The following is a 10,515-nucleotide window of genomic DNA, read 5'->3' on the forward strand; positions in this document are numbered from 1 at the left end:
TTGAATTCTTTGTACGAGGATATGTATATCTCGGTAGCTAAAGATATTAAAAATGTGAAAATTGGTATTTGGAATCTCCTTTAAAAATAAAGAAACACGCACTTTGGGGGTGGGGGACCAACTTAACGGGTAGGAAGGTGGGGGTGTAAAAGGAGTTGAATTACTTTTATGAGGATACTTATACCTAAAAAACTGAATGTGTTACAGGCGTGAAAATTAGTATTTGGAATCTCCTTTAAAAATAAAGAAACGCACATTTGTTTGTTTTTTTGAAAATCGATGTATGGTGTGTAGGGTTGAAAATAAGTAAATAAGGAGTGGAAATATGTTTATGAGGATACTTTATCTTAAAAGCTGTTACAGACGTGAAAGTTGGTATTTTGAATTTCCCTTCAAAATAAAGAAACACGTATTTTTTGTTTTCGAAAAGTCCACTTAAGGCAGGAGAGGGGTGGAAAGAAGCGAAGAAGGAGAAGAAGTTGAATTATTACAGTGAAGTGTTACAGACGTACAGACATGAAAACTGGTATTTGGAATAGAAATAATGAAACACGTATTTTATTGTTTTCGGGCAATCCAGTTAAGGGGCTGAAAGGAGCTTGAAAATCGGGTGAATTTTTAAAATGAGTACCGGTATATCTACAATATATGTCAAAAACTTACCATGTTAGAGACAAGAAACTTGGTATTTGGAAAGTCCTTCAAAAATACAGGAACATGTACCTTTTTGTTTTCAGAGAGGCACTTAACGGGGGGTGAAAAGAAGTGAAAAATAGTTGAATTGTTTTTTATGAAGATACTTATTTCTTAAAAACCGAAGATGTTACAAACGTGAAAATTGGTATTTGGAATCCCGTTTAAAAATAAATAAACCCGTATTTTTGTTTTCGGAAGATACACTTAAATGGGGGTGGGGCTGGAGAAAGGACTGATCAAGGAGTTGAATTCTTTTTATTGGGATACTTATGTATGTCTCAAAAACTGAAGATGTTACAGATGTGGGAATAGGTATTTGGAATCTCCTTTCTATTCTACAATTTGCTTTACGTCGCACCGACACAGGTAGGTCTTATGGCGACGATGGGATAGGAAAGGCCTAGGAATTGGAAGGAAACGGCCGTGGCCTTAATTAAGGTACAGCCCCAGCATTTGCCTCATGTGAAAATGGGAAACCACGGAAAACCATCTTCAGGGCTGCCGACAGTGCGGCTCGAACCCACTATCTCCCGATTACTGGATACTGGCCGCACTTAAGCGACTGCAGCTATCGAGCTCGTTGGAATCTCCTTTAAAAATAAAGAAACATGTATATATTTTATCGACTTGAGAGAAGACGGTTTCTCACATGTACAGTTCTCTGTCGCATGGTAGTCTTAGCCCCAAAAGGTAATACCACAAACGTGGTTTACAAAGAATTTCTGGGGTAAATGAAACTCAATTTTTGGGTGAGTTTTTATACTTTAGAAATTTTCAGATAATGTCTAAATGCCAAGGAACGATTACTTTGATCACATTACAGAATCCTCGCGAGCGAAGCCACGGGTAATTGCTAGTTATATATAAAAGGCAATGTCTGGACTGATTGTATATCAGTGCCCAAGCAAATCTACTCGACGTAAACAAATGAAATTTCGGGGATACACTGCCATTGCCATTACAACGTAGGCACCCAGTAAGGAAGGGTTTCAAAAAATTCCCCCCATAAGGGGATAAGACGGGGGTAAAACCCTGAAAACCAAAATATTCATTACTCTGAAACCGTTTTCTGAATTTAAATATTGCTCAATGTTTGCTCCTTTATGAACTAGATGTTAAATAACACAAGTTTAGAAACAAAATTTAGTGGGGGGTTAATATCCTTAAACCGTTTGACATACGGGGTTGAAATTTCATATTGCGGTTACTTCTATATATCTTAAAAAGTGGTCTTAAAATAACACGCCCTTAAAGACTTATGACGGGGTGGGTGATGCCAAAAAGCATAAATATTCATATTTCTGAAACCGACTGACATACGAGATTGAAATTTCACATTATCATTGCCCTTATATTGAATAGATTTTCAATAAGAAATGGTCTTAGAACAATACAACCCGAAGGGGGTTTAACTGGAAGGGGGTAGCTGACGATTAAATATTCATTTCTCTCAAACCGTTTGACATACAAGCTTGGAATTTCACGTGATTGTCCTATATGTCTTGGATTTTAAATAACAACTGGTCTTAAAATAATACACCCCTAACGTATTTTTACCTGGAGGGTAAGGCTTGAAAACATAAATATTCACATCTCTGAAACTGATGACTGACAAGGTTGAAATTCCACATGATGGCTGCTCCTGTATGTAATAGATTTTAAATAAAAAGTGGTATATAGGCTCACTTGTAACCACTGCAATTTTTTTTACCTAGGAAGGAATGGCCGAACTTTAAATCAAAGATATCAAGAACATTTGCAGGCAATAAAGTACAACAAATATTCAGCTTTTGCACACATTTATAACAATAATCATAATTTTTTAGGGATCGAAAAGGACATGGAATGAATTGTTAAAGGTATTTATGGATTTCAACTAACTTTAATACCCCCACAAACATTGAAATATTCCTGGTGCAGATAACGGAACCTGATAACATTTTAAATGAAACAGTCGCAAGCAACATACTGTTCACAACCTTGAGGTGACGTGTTATCATGTGCTTCCAGCGTGCCCCGTACGTAAAGCTGAACGTTTGTCTAATACTAGATCACGAGGATAATCCAGCCCTTCCTATGGTATGTCATATATTTTTTACATCATGATCAAGTTTTATATATATTGTGTGCATACTTTTACACTTCATTTTTCTTATTTTACACTTGATCTCAACAGGGCTCTAATTTAACTGTTTGGAACTAAATGTGACAACATACTCATGTAAAATCAAATTTTAAAAAATAATTTCAACACTGATGATGGACCTTAGAGTCCGAAAACCGGTTCTGAAATAAAATTTAGTGTGCTGATACGACTGTATGTGACTAATTATCATAAGTTCTATATCCCAAATGTTAATAAATATTTAAAAACATTCACCCTGCCGCCGCCTAAAAAAGTCATTCGCCCATTACTGTTCGACGTAAAAAATCAAAATTTCACAGGTTGGTCACTTTTACGTCCTAGATTTTAAATAAGATGGTTTTAAAACGTTCCAATTCTTCTGTATGGGGTTTAAGTGAGTGTTAGATCAGAAAATAAATAATCATTCCCCCAAAACCGTTTGATGTACAAACTGAGGGTGTATTTTACAGGCTCGTTGATAGTGGACTCTCAAGAATGTAGAATTTTGAATAATAATTTTCAGTTTAAATCCGTAGCAATACCGAGCTCTATAGCTGCAGTGGCATAAGTGCGGCTAGTATCCAGTATTTGTGAGATAGTGGGTTTTAACTCCACTGTCGGCAGCCCTGAAGATGGTTTTCGGTGGTTTCCCATTTTTACACCAGATAAATGCTGGGTTTATACCTTAATTAAGGCCACGGCTGCTTCCTTCTCACTTCTAGCCCTTTCCTGTCCCATAATCACCATAAGACCTCTCTGTGTTCGTGCGATGTAAAGCCAATTGAAAAATAAAAGTCATAGCAAAGCACAGGTTTTGTGCTGGTCATCTCCATAATCCAATATACAATGTAACTTCTACAATTATCATCAATATTGGTCTAACATCCCATCTCATCACTTAATAAGGCTAGGCCATTTCCCTGGAGCACAATTCACTTAAAAGAACATCATAGCTTACAACAGCAAATTATTAACACTCAGTCTTTAACTTCATGGATTAACCCGTTACGGTCCTTAATTTTGTCATCTCTTATTTATATGTCATAATTTTTGGCCTTAATTTCCATAAATAATATCAAGATGACAATCTATCCTTCTAGAATGAAATAAAGTAAGATGAGGGGTCGTAATCCACACAAATTCACAAAAGATTATACTTCTCAATTCAACTCATTAAATTCTAAGTTTAAACAAAGTGGTCTATGATTTTTAACATGTGATTATTATAATAAAATACAAATTTTATTCCACCTACTCAGTACTATACAGTAATTGCAATGTTTATAAATACATTACAATATATTAACAAGGTACTAGTTTCGACCCTGTATGGGTGATCTTCAGCCAAACTAAGATACTTATAGATGTGCCGAAGTCCTAAGACAGAATTACATTGTGGAAGTGAGATTTAAAAGAATGAACTGAGTATGTGATGCGATGATGTACATATAAAATGGTGGATTGATGAACTGTTATAGATGAAATACTGTTGTGTTTATCAGTGACAAATAAAATTTTAGGATTTACGTCAAATACAATTAGACTGTAAGAAGAGTCATCATACAATTATTATAATAATGAATAAAATATGCCCTTGTTGGTGCATACTCTAAAATTGCACTTTGAAAAACATAATAAGCCGGTTGAATGCAAAGTCCAAATGCTTCTATTGAGTTCTAGAATTCCAAGTGCGTCTTCAGGTGGAGAATTAAAAATTGAACATTGCTTGAGGTCCAATATATCTAATACAGAAGTTAAATGTCGATAAAACTGTACGACATTCTTGTATTAAAATGAATTCTTGCTGTACTGTGAGGAATATTCCCAATCCAAGTTGGAACCTATAGAACCTGATGATGAAAAAGTTAGAATTAACACGAGATCTTTTTAAAGGACGGGAATGGCGAAGAACGAAAAGAGAAAACGACGAGTACTCACCTTGCGCGCAATGTGAACAACCTTACCGGTGGAGTGCAACCAACGAGCTAGAAAGAGGACTATAGAGTGGCTAACACATCTGCTACAACGCTCTAGGCGGTGCCAAGGCAAAATTGTGACGCCATATTATATCCGCCCGTGTTTTACAGTTTATTCTGGATATGGTGTGTTCTTTTCGTGGTTTATTGCACTGAATCTGATAAATTAACTGCATAAATTATGCCGCCTATATGTGCAGCAATCAACTGCACGTTCCGTAGAGGCAGCTCAAAAGATATATCATATTTCAGGTAAGTTTTTTTTAGTAAAGAATGCAATTTTTGGTCATTAGCAGAGTCTGTTTCCCCACTGTCAGTGTTTGTATAAATCAATCTATGCTTTTCTCTTGTAGGTTCCCTCTGAAAGATAAGGAACTCACGAAACAATGGGTAATAAATATGAAACGTAATAAATGGTTTCCGACAAAGCACAGTTTCCTATGTTCACGACATTTTGAAGAAAAATACATAGCGATCAACAATGATAGAAGACGCTTGCTGTCCAGAGCCATCCCTACAGTTTTTTATTTTCTGAGTCACCTTATGAAAATACAGTGTACTAGTTCTCCACCTACGCTACGAAACAATATGTGAGCCTCCAGTCCTACGCCGCCACTATTCGAATCTTCGTCCACAAATATGAAATTGAACAATTCAGGTAACTATGCGATTTAACATAATTGACATTAACACAATAATTATTTCAAATGGTTTAACGTACGAAGTGTTCGGTCTATCATCATCATCGCCATGGGATGGTTTGTTACAGTATTCAGGGTAAAACTTCCATAACCGGTGTGTGAAAGTGAGGTTAGAGATCCAGCATGGCACATGCCACACTCAACAGGCTTGCCAACTTACACAATCGTAGTGACAAGACCATTGGGCTGGATGGGTTACGTCCCAGGAGCGACAAAACCATTGGTCTGGATTGGATAGGTACGGCTAGTTACTAGACCATTGGCCGGGGGGCGTACAGGTTAGAGTCACTTACCGGCCCTTAGGCCTTTAGTATCCTGCATGACACCACCATTGGTCTGGATAGGTTACGGTAAGTTCATGACAAAACCATTGGTCTGGACATGTTAGACAAACATTTCAAGAAGTGAGAATGAAATTGATGGTTCTCTCACTTTTAGCGAATATGGCAGCCCTGTACTTCCACACGATGTGAGCTCATCATTACTCCAGCCCGGTTGACAAGACTTTCACACCCACATAACGAATGTCGTTTGTTTACATGCTCGTGGCCTTCTCACGAAGGATGTTGTCAAGCGGTGCTGTGTACTGTCAACCTCTGTACTTAGGAACTAATGAGTGAGTGGTGCTTCGATAGCTGGTAGTAGTGATTATTGTTGCACGATTGGTGAGGAGTTGTTCTTGCCGTGCGGATGTTAGGATAGGACCTGGACAAAACCAGTGATATAGGGACAAGCAAAGCGAAGCGGCCCTAGGCCCCTAGTTTTGTGTGGAAACACAATTGGTCTGGACTGGTTCTTGCCGTTCAGACGTTAGGATAGGACCTGGACAAGACCATTGGTCTGGAGTGGTTCTTGCTGGTACATTTTCTTGCACTTTTCTTGTGCTGGGGTTGGTAACGGATTATGATTAACATCATTAACAGGAGCGAGATCACGTGCTACTTTACGTTGGCCAGTAGGAATGCAAGTAGCTAGGCCTACTTCAGATATGAAAATGGCGTATGATACTCTTCATTAGGTTATAAAAGTAAATGTACTTCTTGGGGCAGGATGGTGGATTCCTGGACATAGCAATGAACACATCTCTCCTCTGAGACGCACTCCAAGTAAGATTACATTAGTTTCCACTTATAACGTTAGAAATATGTTTTCAACTGGGCTGGAGTAATACCACATGGTCTTGGTTTTAATTCTTCTATATAAGTAAGAATACTTCTAGGGGTGGGATGGTGGGTTTCTGGCAAGCATAATAGAAGGATCTCTCCTTTCTGCTACTTAAGGTATCGTTGCACATAATTTTTATATGATTTTTGTCATACCTAAGTCTGCTCACCGGGTATGGAAGCGGGACCTTATTTGGTTTTTCATGTGTAGATATTCCCAGAATATATGATGTCATAGGCCTATGTTAACTCCTTAACTGGGTTTGATGCCTAAAGGCGTCAACAGCTGTCACTCAAGTATTGGGTCTGACGCTTTTAGGCGTTCTTGTAATTCTAAATATGTTCTTACATAGGGTTAGCTGCCTATAGGCGACTGGATATTCTTATGATATAGATGTCATCTACTATCGTAATTTAAAACTAATTCCATTCATATTAGATGTGATTATTGCTGCCCTATTCATTTTTATCTCAGTCTCACGCCAGTCGGGTAGCTCGCGCCTAGGCGGCAGTCCAACAACTGTCTCGTGTTTACTCGTACTGTCCGCGCCAAATTCTTCGTAAAGAATTTATTTGTGTATATGTAGGGAAGAGGAAGGCCGAGGAAGAAGTATCTGGATTCCGTGATGGACAGGCTGAATTTTAAAAAATATGTTGATCTGAAACGCTCAGCAGATGAGAGACAAATGTGGTTGCAGCGACAAGGCGTTGCCTTTAGGATATGAATGAATGAATATGTACATTGAAATGACTAAATTTGCGAGTTGTTGTCGTCGCCGTTGTTGTTTTTACGATACAATTGTTCTGCGAACTCCATTGTCCATGTTCTGATATCTTTTTGTAAATTGGTCTGTGTATGGTTGTAAACTGTTCCATGTGACGTGGACATGGCTTGGTTAGGAAAGACGTTGAATTATCTGAGAACCCGCCGACCGGAAGGAGGAATCACTCAAGAAAACGTGTTTTGTGCCTGTCAAACCAGAGGTGACGGGAAACTGTCTACTGCTGTGAAGAATGTGACGTGGCACTTTGTGCTTGCCCGCCCTTCCATATTTACCACACTGTGCGCAATTTCTGAATGACCTATGAACCAGAAAGTATGTAGAACCTATTGATGCATATCTGAAAACTTGAAAAATATCATAATAATGAAAGGAACACACTTTAGTATGAACACACTGTGTACATATGTATATATTTATGGGTTTACAAGAAAAACAGTAATAACATAATGTTATTAAATTTCTACTATATCACTAATAATAATTAAAATTAATCAAGTAAAATATATATTTCTGTTGAGTATTTACATCTGCCGCATGTTACTGTACCCATTCCAAAAGTGCACGTTGCGCTGAATAATTACCCACTGGCTGGTTGACATTATGAAACTATTCCCCAGTTAAGGGGTTAAGAGAGATGGGGTTAATTTTTAGTTTGAAAGTTTCATTGCAGAGGCAAGGGATAGCTTGGATAAATGTTGTATGTCCTGCATTGCTCTAGTAGCTTAAATTACCCTTTCTTTGACGTGGGTAGTGAAAACTATTCCCCGAGTTTCAAGAGTATTCCCTAGATTTTTAAATTTATTGACATTTACTAGTTGAAATGTGTATCTGTACATTATCTCCTTCTGCCGTCCGACTCGTCGGCTGAACGGTCAGCGTACTGGCCTTCGGTTCAGAGGGTCCCGGGTTCGATTCCCGGCCGGGTCGGGGATTTTAACCTTAATTGGTTAATTCCTACGGCACGGGGGCTGGGTGTATGTGTTGTCTTCATTATCATTTCATCCTCATCACGACGCGCAGGTCGCCTACGGGAGTCAAATAGAAAGACCTGCACCTGGCGAGCCGAACCTGTGCTGGGATATCCCGGCACTAAAAGCCATACGACATTTCATTTTTTTATCTCCTTCTGCCAATCTTCATCCTTTGCTGTGAAATTCAAGGTACTCTGTTTTCTGGAGGTCAATTTCCAATTCATTGGTCATTGTCCATGCTGCAAGATGTTAAGAGATACTCCAGTTCTTCTTTTGATGTAGAAGGGTCATATGCATATGTGTAAATATTTACTTTTGTGGAATTGGCAATGCAACTTATATCTCCTGTAACCATACTTTTTTTTAATGTGGCTTAGAGGATCCTGTGTAGAACCAGATTGTTTCCTGAATTGGTTGTGATAGAATAACACTATCACAGGGCGAGTTGACCATGCGGTTAGGGTTGCACAGTTGTGAGCTTGCATCCGGGAGATAATGGGTTTGAACCCCACTGTCAACAGCCCTGAAGATGGTTTTCTGTGGTTTCCCATTTTCACACCAGGCAAATGCTGGGACTGTACCTTAATTAAGGCCATGGCCGCTTCCTTTCCACTCCCAGGCCTTTCTTATCCCATTGTCGTCATAAGATCTATCTGTGTCAGTGTGACGTAAAGCAAACAGTAAAAAAAAAAAAAAAAAAAAAAACACTGTCATGAATGACTACGTTATTATTTTGTAGTATGCATGTACCGTATTTACTCGCGCATTAGGCCCCTTTTTTCTCCACTTTTACAGCCAAAAATGTAAAGGGGGGTCCAGTATGCTATAACCTCAAATTTTGTGCAGTGAACACGTGATTTCAAGGCCATAAAGAGCTGTAATTTGTTAAAGAACAGTGTAGAATGTTTACATGTACAAAACCTATGATTGTATTTGAGTTATACTGGCTATTTTTGTTGGAAGGCAGTATTTCTAAATGTTAAAAGTCAATAAATGGTGAACACTACTTTTAGGCCTACATATAAAATAAATATAATCCATTTTAGTTACTCATATCACATCATTCGTTCCTCTGATGAGTTTGACGTCGGGAAGGGCCGGACTTAAAAACTTGCTACAAAGATTTGTCTCACTTCATACTCGACCCCATAGAGAAAAGGGATAAGGGTATCAGTGGCCAGTCTTTTGTCTGTCAATTGAGCAGTAGGCCTACTACACAGTAAACCTGATACGGTAAGTGCTATCATTTGTTTTGTGTCTTGTGCTGCTAACTTCCTTGCTACCGGCGTGTCGTCATTCCAAGTGACGTCATCTTCATTACTACCTTGTCAGCCATGCACTGCAACTGCAATCAAGACCGAGAGTATTCGAGGTCCTGTCTTTTTGAACCTTTTAAAAATAGTTTCGTTCCCAACTGTAGAGTCCAAACTGTGTGAAGCTATTCCCAAATGGTTTTGATATTTCCAGCTGGTGTATTTGTAGCAGAAGCCACTCCTTCTGAATAAAGCCATGTTGAAAGCGTGCAAAAGCACCAGCTGATAACTAGGGTATGTTACGAGTTGTATTTCCGAACGTAATACATAGTGACTGGAAGCATTGTTTTGATAACTGCAGCTTTTGAAAGTCAGACCCTTATTTTTAAGTATATTTCATGCCTATTTCTCTACATTTATCACATCAGGATTTACCTAAACAGCTGTAAATGAGATAAGAGAGACCGCATTGTTTAGGTTAGGTGTGGTATTGCCCAAATGGTGCCAAAAGTTCCAAGACGGAAAGAATTGAAATAAATAACAGGGAAGTTTGCCGCTTTTATGGATATCTACAGGTGTGGCGGTAATGCGTTTTATTATCATAATGTTTAATTTCGCACGTTCGTTGTCTCCCATTTTTTTATCAAAGCATACCCTAGTATGTTTTGTTTGGCTTCTCCAAAAATAAAGAAAGTAAGTGGGGACATTAAAAAAATTAATATTATTATTTGTTAGATATGTTGGCGAGTAAAACAATTGTGATTGGTTTTTTATTATGTTTTAAACCTACTTCTCGCCCAAAAAACCGTATATTGGCCCGAGTTATGTGATATTAAAAGATCACT

General features: G+C 38.2%; 1 long non-coding RNA gene across 1 annotated transcript in view; it reads right to left on the bottom strand.

The window, feature by feature from the left end:
* Nucleotides 1–9,788, bottom strand: part of LOC137499950 (uncharacterized) — a 57,002-nt gene extending 47,214 nt beyond the window's left edge. Inside the window, exon 1 of the long non-coding RNA XR_011018018.1 lies at nt 9,468–9,788. This is a non-coding gene — a long non-coding RNA (uncharacterized lncRNA). The remainder of the gene's footprint in view (nt 1–9,467) is intronic.
* Between the last annotated feature and the right edge of the window lie 727 nt (nt 9,789–10,515).

This window comes from Anabrus simplex, chromosome 1, assembly GCF_040414725.1.
Source record: "Anabrus simplex isolate iqAnaSimp1 chromosome 1, ASM4041472v1, whole genome shotgun sequence".
NCBI classification, from domain to species: domain Eukaryota; kingdom Metazoa; phylum Arthropoda; class Insecta; order Orthoptera; family Tettigoniidae; genus Anabrus; species Anabrus simplex.